Below are 12,500 nucleotides of genomic sequence, written 5' to 3'. Positions count from 1 at the left end.
CACTGCCACATTCGCCTGCACCGTCGCAGTCACTCTCTCCGGCGCCGACTGCTGCGTCCGTGCCGGGACCTGTCCCTTCCCGCCACCTCCCCATCGTTCCCGTCCCTCATGTCACCACCCGCCCATCTGCCGCTGTCAAACGCCCTAGTGGCGCCTCCACTTCCTCTGCTCCTAAAAAGGCTCCACCCCGCCCCCCATCCCCACCCCATAATGCCATGGACGTCTCCCCACCAGGCCCCGCTCCCTCCTCCTCCTCCTCCCCACCCGGTCTCTACAAATATCTCCTGTCCCATCCCGATCCTTCCTTCCTCGAGGCCCGGAATCTCTCCCTCCTCCTCCGCCAACATTTCCCTGGCGCCCCCATATCTCTCCATACTCCCAGACGGGATTCTGTTCTTATCTCCTCCCCCAGCCCCACCCTCCATACTGACATCCTCTCCCGCCTCCCCATCACCCGTTTTGGTCCTCACGCCACCCTCACCCCTGCTCCCTCCCCATCTCCTACCCGCCAACCCCAACCCCCGCGTCGCCCGCCGACCCTCACCGCCGTGATCACTCGGCTTAGCCCGTCGATCACGGAGGAGGAGGTGCTGGCGGAGCTGAAGGCCCATCCCACCCTGGAGGTGCGGGCAGTCCGCCGCATTTTCAACGCGACCGGCCCCACCCGCCTTATGCGGGTTTTCTCTGAGGACGCCCCCTCCATTGACCGTCTCCTGAAGGAGGGTGCCCTCCTCTTCAATCAGCGGTTCAAAGTCGACCCCTCCCGCTACCCCCCTCAATCCCTGCGCTGCCAGAGATGTCTGCGCTACAATGCACATCCAACAGCCGAGTGCCGCGAGGCCCCCACCTGCCCGCATTGTCGGCAAGCGCACTTCCTCCGGCGGTGCCCCAACCTCCAATCCCCTCCCTCCTGTAATACCTGCAGCCTCCCCCACCCCACCTACTCCCAAAAATGTAAAGCCCGACCTCCTCCTACCACTCCTGAACTCACCGTCCCTGTCCGTCCCCTGGACGCCCCCACCCCTGCTGGCAATTCCCTTCGTCCCCCCCCCACTGCTGAGGACATCATCAGGTTCCTCACCATTGTCCTCCAAAACGTCCATCCCTTTCAGCGCCCCCACACCTTACAACAGATCTCCCTCGCCGCCCGTTCCATATTCCACCTTAAAATGTACGCCACCTTTTCCAATAACCAGGCCCATTTCACCTTCTCCCGCCTTGACACCCTCGTCTAAGTCCTTCCAATGGCGCGACAGCATCGTATCCTTTTCAACAATATCCGCTCCCTTCCCGCGAACAAGAACCTCTTCCTGCACACCCTTGCTACCCACCGTGTGGATGCCTTCCTCCTTAATGAAACCTTCCTCCAACCCCACCACTCCATCCACACCTCCCCCTATCTCCTCCACCGCTCCGATAATCCCCTCCCAGTTGCGCGTGGCGGAGTTGCCATTGGCCACCACCGCCAGATCCCCGTTCGGCTCCAGCCTCTCCTTCCCGACCCCACCGAACACCTGATCCTTAGTCTCTTCTTCCCCGGCCTTACCATTACCTGTGCCACCATCTATGTCCGCCCCAACGCCCCTCTTCCTTTCGACTTCCTCTCCCACATCGACCGTACCTTCTCCTCCTATGTGATCGCCGCCGACCTCAACATCCATAGTCGCTCCGCTGCCCAGTTACGGCGGTGGCATCGGTTCCTCTCCTCCCTTCAAGGCGACCTCATCCCCATCCCCCAGCACACCCGTCCCGAATCCAACTCCACTCCCGATGTTATCCTCTCCTCCCCCAACCTCCTTGGTCGCATTACGGTGGATGTCCTGGAGCCTATTGGTAGCGACCATCTCCCTGTCCTCCTCACCGTGTCAGACGGCCGTCGCCCCCGCCCCGACCCTCGTCATGACCCTCCCCCTAAGTACATCCATGACTATTCCCGTGCCAACTGGAATGCCTACCGGGATACCCTCTCCACTCAGGTCGATAGCCACCCTCTCGCCTACCGCCGTCCCGATGATGTCACCCATGCCGCCTCCTTTCTCCAGCAGACCTTGTCTGAGGCCGTGGAGGCCCACGTCCCTACTGTTGCCGTCCACCCCCACCGTCCTACCTTACCACCACAGGCCGTCCTCCTCCTCCGTGAATCCCGTCGTCTCTACCGTGCCTTCCTCCGCACGCGTGACCCGGACACCCTACGACGCCACCGGCAACTACAGCGACACATTCGAAATTTGCTCGCGGCCAAGAAACGCCGGGACTGGCGACAGACATGCACCCGTTTAAATGCTACCCTCCCTATAAACTCGTCCAAGTTCTGGACCGCCTTCCGTCGCCTTACCGGAACTAAACCCTCCCCCTACTATCCTCTTCTCCACGATGATCACCCCTTCCCTGACGCCCTTAGTAAGGCCAATCACTTTGCCTCCTACCTGTCCGATGTGTTTTCCATCCCTGATGATCCCCAGTTCGATTACTCCCTCTTCCCAGATATCCGCGATCGAACTGACACCTTTGTCCCTCCCCTCGCTCCTGGTTTCCAGTACTTGGACAACATTCCACACACGGACCTTAATGCCCCCATCACCACACAGGATCTCATCGATACACTCCGCACCAAACGCAACACCGCTCCTGGTCACGATCGTGTTACCTACCGTCACCTTCGTGAAGCTCCTGTCTCTTTTCTCTCCACCCTGGCCAGGCTCTACAATGTAGTCCTGTCCACCGGTTACTACCCCGACCTGTGGAAAACCTCCCGTATCCTCATGTTCCTCAAACCTGGCAAACCGCCGTCCGCCGTCTCCTCCTACCGTCCCATCAGCCTTACCTCGGTCTTCAGCAAGGTCCTGGAATCTATCCTCACCCGCCGCATCCACCAGCATCTCCGCCAGCACCGTCTCCTCCCCGTTACCCAGTGTGGCTTTCGGCCGTCCTTCTCTTCCGACGATCTTCTCCTTCACCTCACTCATCTCCTTTCCGAACAGCTCAATTCCCGTCGCTCCGCCATCTTCCTCTCTCTTGACCTCGAACGCGCCTATGACCGCGTATGGCATTCCGGTCTCCTCTTCAAGCTCCAAACCTTCGCCCTTCCCATTAACTACGTTCGTCTGATCGGTTCCTTTCTCTCCCGCCGTCCTTCCTATGTCACCATCCATAACACCGATTCCTACACCTTTTTCCCCTCCGCCGGTGTGCCCCAAGGCTCCGTCCTCTCCCCCCTTCTGTACTTGTTGTACACGGCGGACATGCCGCCGCCGTCACCCCCCGTCCACCTTCTCCAGTTTGCCGATGACACCGCCTTCCTTGCCCTTGCCCCCACCCTGCGACGCTCCCAACACCTTCTCCAATCCCATCTTGACCGGTTCACCGCTTGGTGCAACCAGTGGTTGCTCAAGGTCAATCCTTCCAAAACCCAGGCGATCATTGTAGGCAAAACCACTCCCTCCTTCCGCCTCCTTGATTTCTATCTCACCGTTTATGGCCGTCCCATCGCTCTCACCCCCACCCTTAAGTACCTTGGCGTCACCCTCGACCGTCGCCTCTCCTGGACTCCCCATCTCCAGACAATCCAAGCCAAGGCACGTTCCCGACTCCGTCTCCTCAAGCTCCTTTCCGGCCGAACGTGGGGTCTGGACCCCTCCACCATCCTCCACACCTATAAGTCCCTCATCCGCCCTATCCTCTGTTACGCCCATCCCGCCTGGATCTCCGCCCCCCCTTCCTTTTATAAATCCCTCCAAATCCTTGAACGCCATGCTCTCCGCCTTGCCTATCGCATCCGTCTCCCTTCCCCCACGCGGATCCTGTATGACCTTATCCCCTTCCCCCACCTCCTCCTCTTCCTCGAAAGGCTACGCATCCTATACACCTCCCATAAACTCGATCCTCCTCACCCGCTCGTCTCCCCGATCCTCTCCCACCCCCGCCCGCTGCCGCGCCTGTACTCCCATGTCCCACCCGGTCTCCATCTCTCCACCCTCCTTACCCTCTCCCAAGGTGGTTTCCGCCAGCTCCCTCTCCCTGATGATGTCCTCGTCCCCTCCATCTACCCCTCCTATCAACTTTGACCCTGCCCCCCGTCCCTCCTGGTGTCCTTTCCCTGCGGCACCCTCCCTCCTTTCTCTTCCCTTCCCTTCTCTCTCCTTTTCCCCCATCCCCTCCCTCCACCCCTCTTCTTCCGGGCTTCCCCTCCCCCTTCCTCCCTCCCCCCTCTTTCCCCTGCCCGTGGCGTCCCTGCTCACCCCTCTCGCTTTCCCTCTCCCCCTCCTCCTCCTCCTCCTCCTCCTCCTCCTCCTCCTCCTCCTCTCTTGGCAGGTCCCCGGACTCGCACACGCATCGTGAACTTTCGCGCGCCGGAGATCATCGCCCTCGGATTAGTGTCTGTGCCGTCGTGTCTGTGCCTCAGTGTTTTTCGCCGTCCACGCTCCTTCGTTCACGTGTGTCATCTACCTCGTCAGTGCTTGTGCCCAGTGCCGACGGTTTTTCTTGTTTGTTTCGTCAAGTGTGAACGGCTTCATGTTTTTTAACTATTGTATCTCCTGTTTTTTAACCGCCATTCTGTTACTTGTCTGTCTCCCTTTCTTTTTTCTTGTACTGCCTATGGCTGAAGAGCGGAGTACACTGTTCCGCTGCCAGCCCACCTTGTATGGGGTGTCCAAATTACAATAAAGAAAAAAAAAAAAAAAAAAAAGAGATATTTCCAATATGCGACATTCCCGCTGTCCCTATTCATGAGCTGCGAGCTGTACCACGTACAAGCTACAGACGCGATCGCATTGCTCACTGTACGGATTCTCATGCTGAGCCATCAGCTAGGAAGCGCCCCATCCATGTCGGCACCCGTGGGCGTTGCACTCGCAGTCGCAAAAAACGCTGGGCACATATATGTCTCGGAAGAGTAACGACAGTCCGAGTCTCCTGCGTGGGAAGAGTCTTTCTAGGCCCTGACCCACGGGAAGGGTGTAGCTTCCCCCATCCCGGACATTTGACGTCGTCACACTACCGGTATTGACTAATAGACTGATTGCTGATAATCATTAGCCATACACTGGGGGAAACGGCCGACAGGGGCGGCAACATAGTGGAGCCGCAGTGTCACTAATGTACAGAGATAGAACAGTTTCGACTGGAACCAGAGTAACCGTATACACGGCACTGATGAGTAATAGATGCAGAGCCATCAGAATACAATGTATACAACCGTCCCTATACATGCTGAAAGACTCTGCACACAATGAGAACCACACATCAGCCAGACACTCTTATCACACACTACTCTCTTATCACACACTACTCTCTTATCACACACTACTCTCTGCCTGTAACAGGCACACACACAATATCTAACCACCAGCATGGAAGAACATCCAGTGCATCCTCTCCGCCACATGACACAATCCACACTATCATTACCAGACCGGGAGGTCCACCCAGAAAACACAATATCCCACCCTTCCGACATCCGCACATTGCTCAGCTAAGCCACGAACACCCACACATGTCCTACACAGGGGTGCACCCAACATCACAATACTGCCTCCTGTCACAGCACACATTCAATGGCAGGAATGAAAGACACAGATCTGCCACAACCATGGAATTGGAGCGCCGCCTGTCATGAGCCAAAAGTGCATCCTGACGTGACAAATCAGATAATACCGCAGGCATCCAATTACGATAATCACTATCAACGAACCTGCCGCCGCCCCCCCCCCCAATACACCTTTCCCTACAACAATGTGTATCTGAACCTACGCCATATTGTACCTTAACCTAACCTATATCGTACCTTAACCTAACCTAAATTGTACCTTAACCTAACCTATATCGTACCTTAACCTAACCTATATCGTACCTTAACCTAACCTATATTGTACCTTAACCTAACCTATATTGTACCTTAACCTAACCTACGTTGTGCCTTAACCTAACCTACGTTGTGCTTAACCTAACCTACGTTGTGCCTTAACCTAACCTACGTTGTGCCTTAACCTAACCTACGTTGTGCCTTAACCTAACCTACGTTGTGCCTTAACCTAACCTACGTTGTGCCTTAACCTAACCTACGTTGTGCCTTAACCTAACCTACGTTGTGCCTTAACCTAACCTACGTTGTGCCTTAACCTAACCTACGTTGTGCCTTAACCTAACCTACGTTGTGCCTTAACCTAACCTACATTGTGCCTTAACCTAACCTACGTTGTGCCTTAACCTAACCTACGTTGTGCCTTAACCTAACCTACGTTGTGCCTTAACCTAACCTACGTTGTGCCTTAACCTAACCTACGTTGTGCCTTAACCTAACCTACGTTGTGCCTTAACCTAACCTACGTTGTGCCTTAACCTAACCTACGTTGTGCCTTAACCTAACCTACGTTGTGCCTTAACCTAACCTACGTTGTGCCTTAACCTAACCTACGTTGTGCCTTAACCTAACCTACGTTGTGCCTTAACCTAACCTACGTTGTGCCTTAACCTAACCTACGTTGTGCCTTAACCTAACCTAATTTGTGCCTTAACCTAACCTAATTTGTGCCTTAACCTAACCTAATTTGTGCCTTAACCTAACCTAATTTGTGCCTTAACCTAACCTAATTTGTGCCTTAACCTAACCTAATTTGTGCCTTAACCTAACCTAATTTGTGCCTTAACCTAACCTAATTTGTGCCTTAACCTAACCTACGTTGTGCCTTAACCTAACCTACGTTGTGCCTTAACCTAACCTACGTTGTGCCTTAACCTAACCTACGTTGTGCCTTAACCTAACCTACGTTGTGCCTTAACCTAACCTACGTTGTGCCTTAACCTAACCTACGTTGTGCCTTAACCTAACCTACGTTGTGCCTTAACCTAACCTACGTTGTGCCTTAACCTAACCTACGTTGTGCCTCAACCTAACCTACGTTGTGCCTTAACCTAACCTACGTTGTGCCTTAACCTAACCTACGTTGTGCCTTAACCTAACCTACGTTGTGCCTTAACCTAACCTACGTTGTGCCTTAACCTAACCTACGTTGTGCCTTAACCTAACCTACGTTGTGCCTTAACCTAACCTACGTTGTGCCTTAACCTAACCTACGTTGTGCCTTAACCTAACCTACGTTGTGCCTTAACCTAACCTAATTTGTGCCTTAACCTAACCTAATTTGTGCCTTAACCTAACCTAATTTGTGCCTTAACCTAACCTAATTTGTGCCTTAACCTAACCTAATTTGTGCCTTAACCTAACCTAATTTGTGCCTTAACCTAACCTAATTTGTGCCTTAACCTAACCTACGTTGTGCCTTAACCTAACCTACGTTGTGCCTTAACCTAACCTACGTTGTGCCTTAACCTAACCTACGTTGTGCCTTAACCTAACCTACGTTGTGCCTTAACCTAACCTAATTTGTGCCTTAACCTAACCTAATTTGTGGCTTAACCTAACCTAATTTGTGCCTTAACCTAACCTAATTTGTGCCTTAACCTAACCTAATTTGTGCCTTAACCTAACCTAATTTGTGCCTTAACCTAACCTAATTTGTGCCTTAACCTAACCTAATTTGTGCCTTAACCTAACCTACGTTGTGCCTTAACCTAACCTACGTTGTGCCTTAACCTAACCTACGTTGTGCCTTAACCTAACCTACGTTGTGCCTTAACCTAACCTACGTTGTGCCTTAACCTAACCTACGTTGTGCCTTAACCTAACCTACGTTGTGCCTTAACCTAACCTACGTTGTGCCTTAACCTAACCTACGTTGTGCCTTAACCTAACCTACGTTGTGCCTTAACCTAACCTACGTTGTGCCTTAACCTAACCTACGTTGTGCCTTAACCTAACCTACGTTGTGCCTTAACCTAACCTAATTTGTGCCTTAACCTAACCTAATTTGTGGCTTAACCTAACCTAATTTGTGCCTTAACCTAACCTAATTTGTGCCTTAACCTAACCTAATTTGTGCCTTAACCTAACCTAATTTGTGCCTTAACCTAACCTAATTTGTGCCTTAACCTAACCTAATTTGTGCCTTAACCTAACCTACGTTGTGCCTTAACCTAACCTACGTTGTGCCTTAACCTAACCTACGTTGTGCCTTAACCTAACCTACGTTGTGCCTTAACCTAACCTACGTTGTGCCTTAACCTAACCTACGTTGTGCCTTAACCTAACCTACGTTGTGCCTTAACCTAACCTACGTTGTGCCTTAACCTAACCTACGTTGTGCCTTAACCTAACCTACGTTGTGCCTTAACCTAACCTACGTTGTGCCTTAACCTAACCTACGTTGTGCCTTAACCTAACCTACGTTGTGCCTTAACCTAACCTACGTTGTGCCTTAACCTAACCTACGTTGTGCCTTAACCTAACCTACGTTGTGCCTTAACCTAACCTACGTTGTGCCTTAACCTAACCTACGTTGTGCCTTAACCTAACCTACGTTGTGCCTTAACCTAACTTACGTTGTGCCTTAACCTAACCTAATTTGTGCCTTAACCTAACCTAATTTGTGCCTTAACCTAACCTAATTTGTGCCTTAACCTAACCTAATTTGTGCCTTAACCTAACCTAATTTGTGCCTTAACCTAACCTAATTTGTGCCTTAACCTAACCTAATTTGTGCCTTAACCTAACCTACGTTGTGCCTTAACCTAACCTACGTTGTGCCTTAACCTAACCTACGTTGTGCCTTAACCTAACCTACGTTGTGCCTTAACCTAACCTACGTTGTGCCTTAACCTAACCTACGTTGTGCCTTAACCTAACCTACGTTGTGCCTTAACCTAACCTACGTTGTGCCTTAACCTAACCTACGTTGTGCCTTAACCTAACCTACGTTGTGCCTTAACCTAACCTAATTTGTGCCTTAACCTAACCTAATTTGTGCCTTAACCTAACCTAATTTGTGCCTTAACCTAACCTAATTTGTGCCTTAACCTAACCTAATTTGTGCCTTAACCTAACCTACGTTGTGCCTTAACCTAACCTACGTTGTGCCTTAACCTAACCTACGTTGTGCCTTAACCTAACCTACGTTGTGCCTTAACCTAACCTACGTTGTGCCTTAACCTAACCTACGTTGTGCCTTAACCTAACCTAGTTTGTGCCTTAACCTAACCTAATTTGTGCCTTAACGTAACCCATGTTGTGCCGTAACGTAACCCATGTTGTGCCGTAACGTAACCCATGTTGTGCCGTAACGTAACCCATGTTGTGCCGTAACGTAACCCATGTTGTGCCGTAACGTAACCCATGTTGTGCCGTAACGTAACCCATGTTGTGCCGTAACGTAACCCATGTTGTGCCGTAACGTAACCCATGTTGTGCCGTAACGTAACCCATGTTGTGCCGTAACGTAACCCATGTTGTGCCGTAACGTAACCCATGTTGTGCCGTAACGTAACCCATGTTGTGCCGTAACGTAACCTATAATATGCCTTAACCTAACCTATAATATGCCTTAACCTAACCTATAATATGCCTTAACCTAACCTATAATATGCCTTAACCTAACCTATAATATGCCTTAACCTAACCTATAATATGCCTTAACCTAACCTATAATATGCCTTAACCTAACCTATAATATGCCTTAACCTAACCTATAATATGCCTTAACCTAACCTATAATATGCCTTAACCTAACCTATAATATGCCTTAACCTAACCTATAATATGCCTTAACCTAACCTAAAGTGCGCCGTAACCAAAACTATATTGCGCCTTAACCTGACGCACGTTGTCGCTGAACCTGCTCTGTAATTGTTATGCAACTCGTTAAATTAGTGTAGTGTTGCCTAACCGCAACCCTCGCAATATAGTTCGCTACTCGCACTGCCCGGTCCCCTGTGTATCGCGTCATGTTAAACACCTTGCAGGTGTTGCTGACTTTCCACATGCTCCTGCTATACACTGTAATGTGGATAGCAGCAGGACGTACATGCCCCCCCCCCTTCCCCCCTGCCTTCGCAAGCTGGTCGGTGAGAAGTTTGCATGTTCAACGCCCTTCGCATGCCGACGTACTCAGCCTACGTTGTGGTACGGCCTGTCACCTGTCCGCCGATGTACGCAAAACCCACAAACTGTACTGCACATTGGTCCGTATGTACTGAATGATACATCGTGGCACATGTGGCCGTATGACGACTGCGCCTAGCAACGGCGGACCATACAGTCCAAATATTGTGCACGCAGCTACGTGTCGTCTCCCTATAAGAGCTGGATTGCAGTGTGGTACGCCATACAGACGTGTGGGAGGAACGGACGCCCTGGATGGCGATCAGCATGAGCAGTCTGTTGATGTAGTGGAGCGTGTATTCGGACGTAGTCGTCTCTTCTCACACACCGTGATAGCATGTTGCACCGTGTTCCACATCTGCGACATGCTGCAGAGGCCGGCTGACAGTCGTTCGCGCAATGGACACCGCATACGTACGGGGTCGACCTTCCACGTGTTCTCTAGGCGTGCACATGTTGTTGCGTCTATGTGGGCAGACGTAGTGTGTTGTGACACCTGACACAGGCATGCAATACTCGTTGCAAATGGCGATGGACGTGTACGTTTGCTGGTGACGTTACGCAAATGAACAACTGGTAACCCGTTGTGGTGCGGTTGTTCTCGCTAGAGGTGAATCAGTGTTGGCGACGATCGGTCGAGCTATTAACCGGTTGTTTCAGGGATACCCACCATGCCCACGAACGTGAAAGGGGATCTGGGTGTGAGGCGATACGCGGCGGTGGCTGGGTGGGACCGTCCCCGGCCGGTGAGGGGGGGCCGCCCGGCGTGCTGGCAGCGCGGTGCGTGGGCGCACGCGCTACAGCCGGCTGGTGGGGGCGGCCAGTGGCAGGCGCGCCGGCCGACGGACGCGGCAGGCGGCGCAGCTGCGCGCCGGCGCCCCCTGCTCGCGGCGCCTTGCGGCCAAAGTAGGTCCTCGCGGGCCCGGTGCGAAGCGCGGTGGCCATCTGCAGTGTGCTGGTCCGATTGAGGACTTTGTGCGCTGAGGATGCGCCGCCGCCCGGCGCTCGGCGCCGCGACGCCGTCTGCTGCTCGGTCGCCCCAGCGGTTCTCGCAGGTGGTTTGTATCGCAGCTGTGCGGACGTGTTGGCGCGTGCGCTGTGCTGGGAGAGTTCGCTTCGGCACCCAAGTGGGGCTTTTGTCCTTCTGTGGCGCCGGCGTTGGAGCTGCCGGTCACCGTAGGTGGCGCGTGTTGTCTCCCGCCGGCAATGCCACGACAGCACGCTCCCGGGCCTCTGTCGGCAGCGGCAAGCTCAGTTGGGAGCACGGGTGGTCGCACCTAAAGCGTCTACTCGCCTAACTCCGGGCGATTGCGCCTCTCTCGAACCCGACCAAGTACTTAGGACGGCGCTGCGCGCCGCCGGGACCTGAGAGGGTTTCGAGGTGTGTTGTGCAGGGGAGCTCAGCCTCCTCCTGTTTGCAGAATAATTGAGCGGACGCTTGCGTGTTCGCGCGGGTCCCCGGGACACACTCCCGGGCGGCCGGCTGCTCAGCTCTAGTTGACGCAGCTCCCTGGTTGATCCTGCCAGTAGTCATATGCTTGTCTCAAAGATTAAGCCATGCATGTCTCAGTACAAGCCGCATTAAGGTGAAACCGCGAATGGCTCATTAAATCAGTTATGGTTCCTTAGATCGTACCCACGTTACTTGGATAACTGTGGTAATTCTAGAGCTAATACATGCAAACAGAGTCCCGACCAGAGATGGAAGGGACGCTTTTATTAGATCAAAACCAATCGGTCGGCTCGTCCGGTCCGTTTGCCTTGGTGACTCTGAATAACTTTGGGCTGATCGCACGGTCCTCGTACCGGCGACGCATCTTTCAAATGTCTGCCTTATCAACTGTCGATGGTAGGTTCTGCGCCTACCATGGTTGTAACGGGTAACGGGGAATCAGGGTTCGATTCCGGAGAGGGAGCCTGAGAAACGGCTACCACATCCAAGGAAGGCAGCAGGCGCGCAAATTACCCACTCCCGGCACGGGGAGGTAGTGACGAAAAATAACGATACGGGACTCATCCGAGGCCCCGTAATCGGAATGAGTACACTTTAAATCCTTTAACGAGTATCTATTGGAGGGCAAGTCTGGTGCCAGCAGCCGCGGTAATTCCAGCTCCAATAGCGTATATTAAAGTTGTTGCGGTTAAAAAGCTCGTAGTTGGATTTGTGTCCCACGCTGTTGGTTCACCGCCCGTCGGTGTTTAACTGGCATGTATCGTGGGACGTCCTGCCGGTGGGGCGAGCCGAAGGCGTGCGACCGCCTCGTGCGTGCTCGTGCGTCCCGAGGCGGACCCCGTTGAAATCCTACCAGGGTGCTCTTTATTGAGTGTCTCGGTGGGCCGGCACGTTTACTTTGAACAAATTAGAGTGCTTAAAGCAGGCAAGCCCGCCTGAATACTGTGTGCATGGAATAATGGAATAGGACCTCGGTTCTATTTTGTTGGTTTTCGGAACCCGAGGTAATGATTAATAGGGACAGGCGGGGGCATTCGTATTGCGACGTTAGAG

The 12,500-nt window shown here is 52.8% G+C and overlaps 1 non-coding gene across 1 annotated transcript in view; it reads left to right on the top strand.

Moving 5' to 3' along the window:
* Positions 1-11,501: 11,501 nt before the first annotated feature.
* LOC126476827 (small subunit ribosomal RNA) overlaps positions 11,502-12,500 on the top strand; it is a 1,909-nt gene continuing 910 nt past the window's right edge. Inside the window, exon 1 of the ribosomal RNA XR_007587266.1 lies at positions 11,502-12,500. This exon is cut by the window's right edge and continues 910 nt beyond it. This is a non-coding gene — a ribosomal RNA (small subunit ribosomal RNA).

This window comes from Schistocerca serialis, chromosome 4 (genome assembly GCF_023864345.2).
Source record: "Schistocerca serialis cubense isolate TAMUIC-IGC-003099 chromosome 4, iqSchSeri2.2, whole genome shotgun sequence".
NCBI lineage: Eukaryota > Metazoa > Arthropoda > Insecta > Orthoptera > Acrididae > Schistocerca > Schistocerca serialis.
This window is presented reverse-complemented; position numbering and strand designations above follow the sequence as displayed.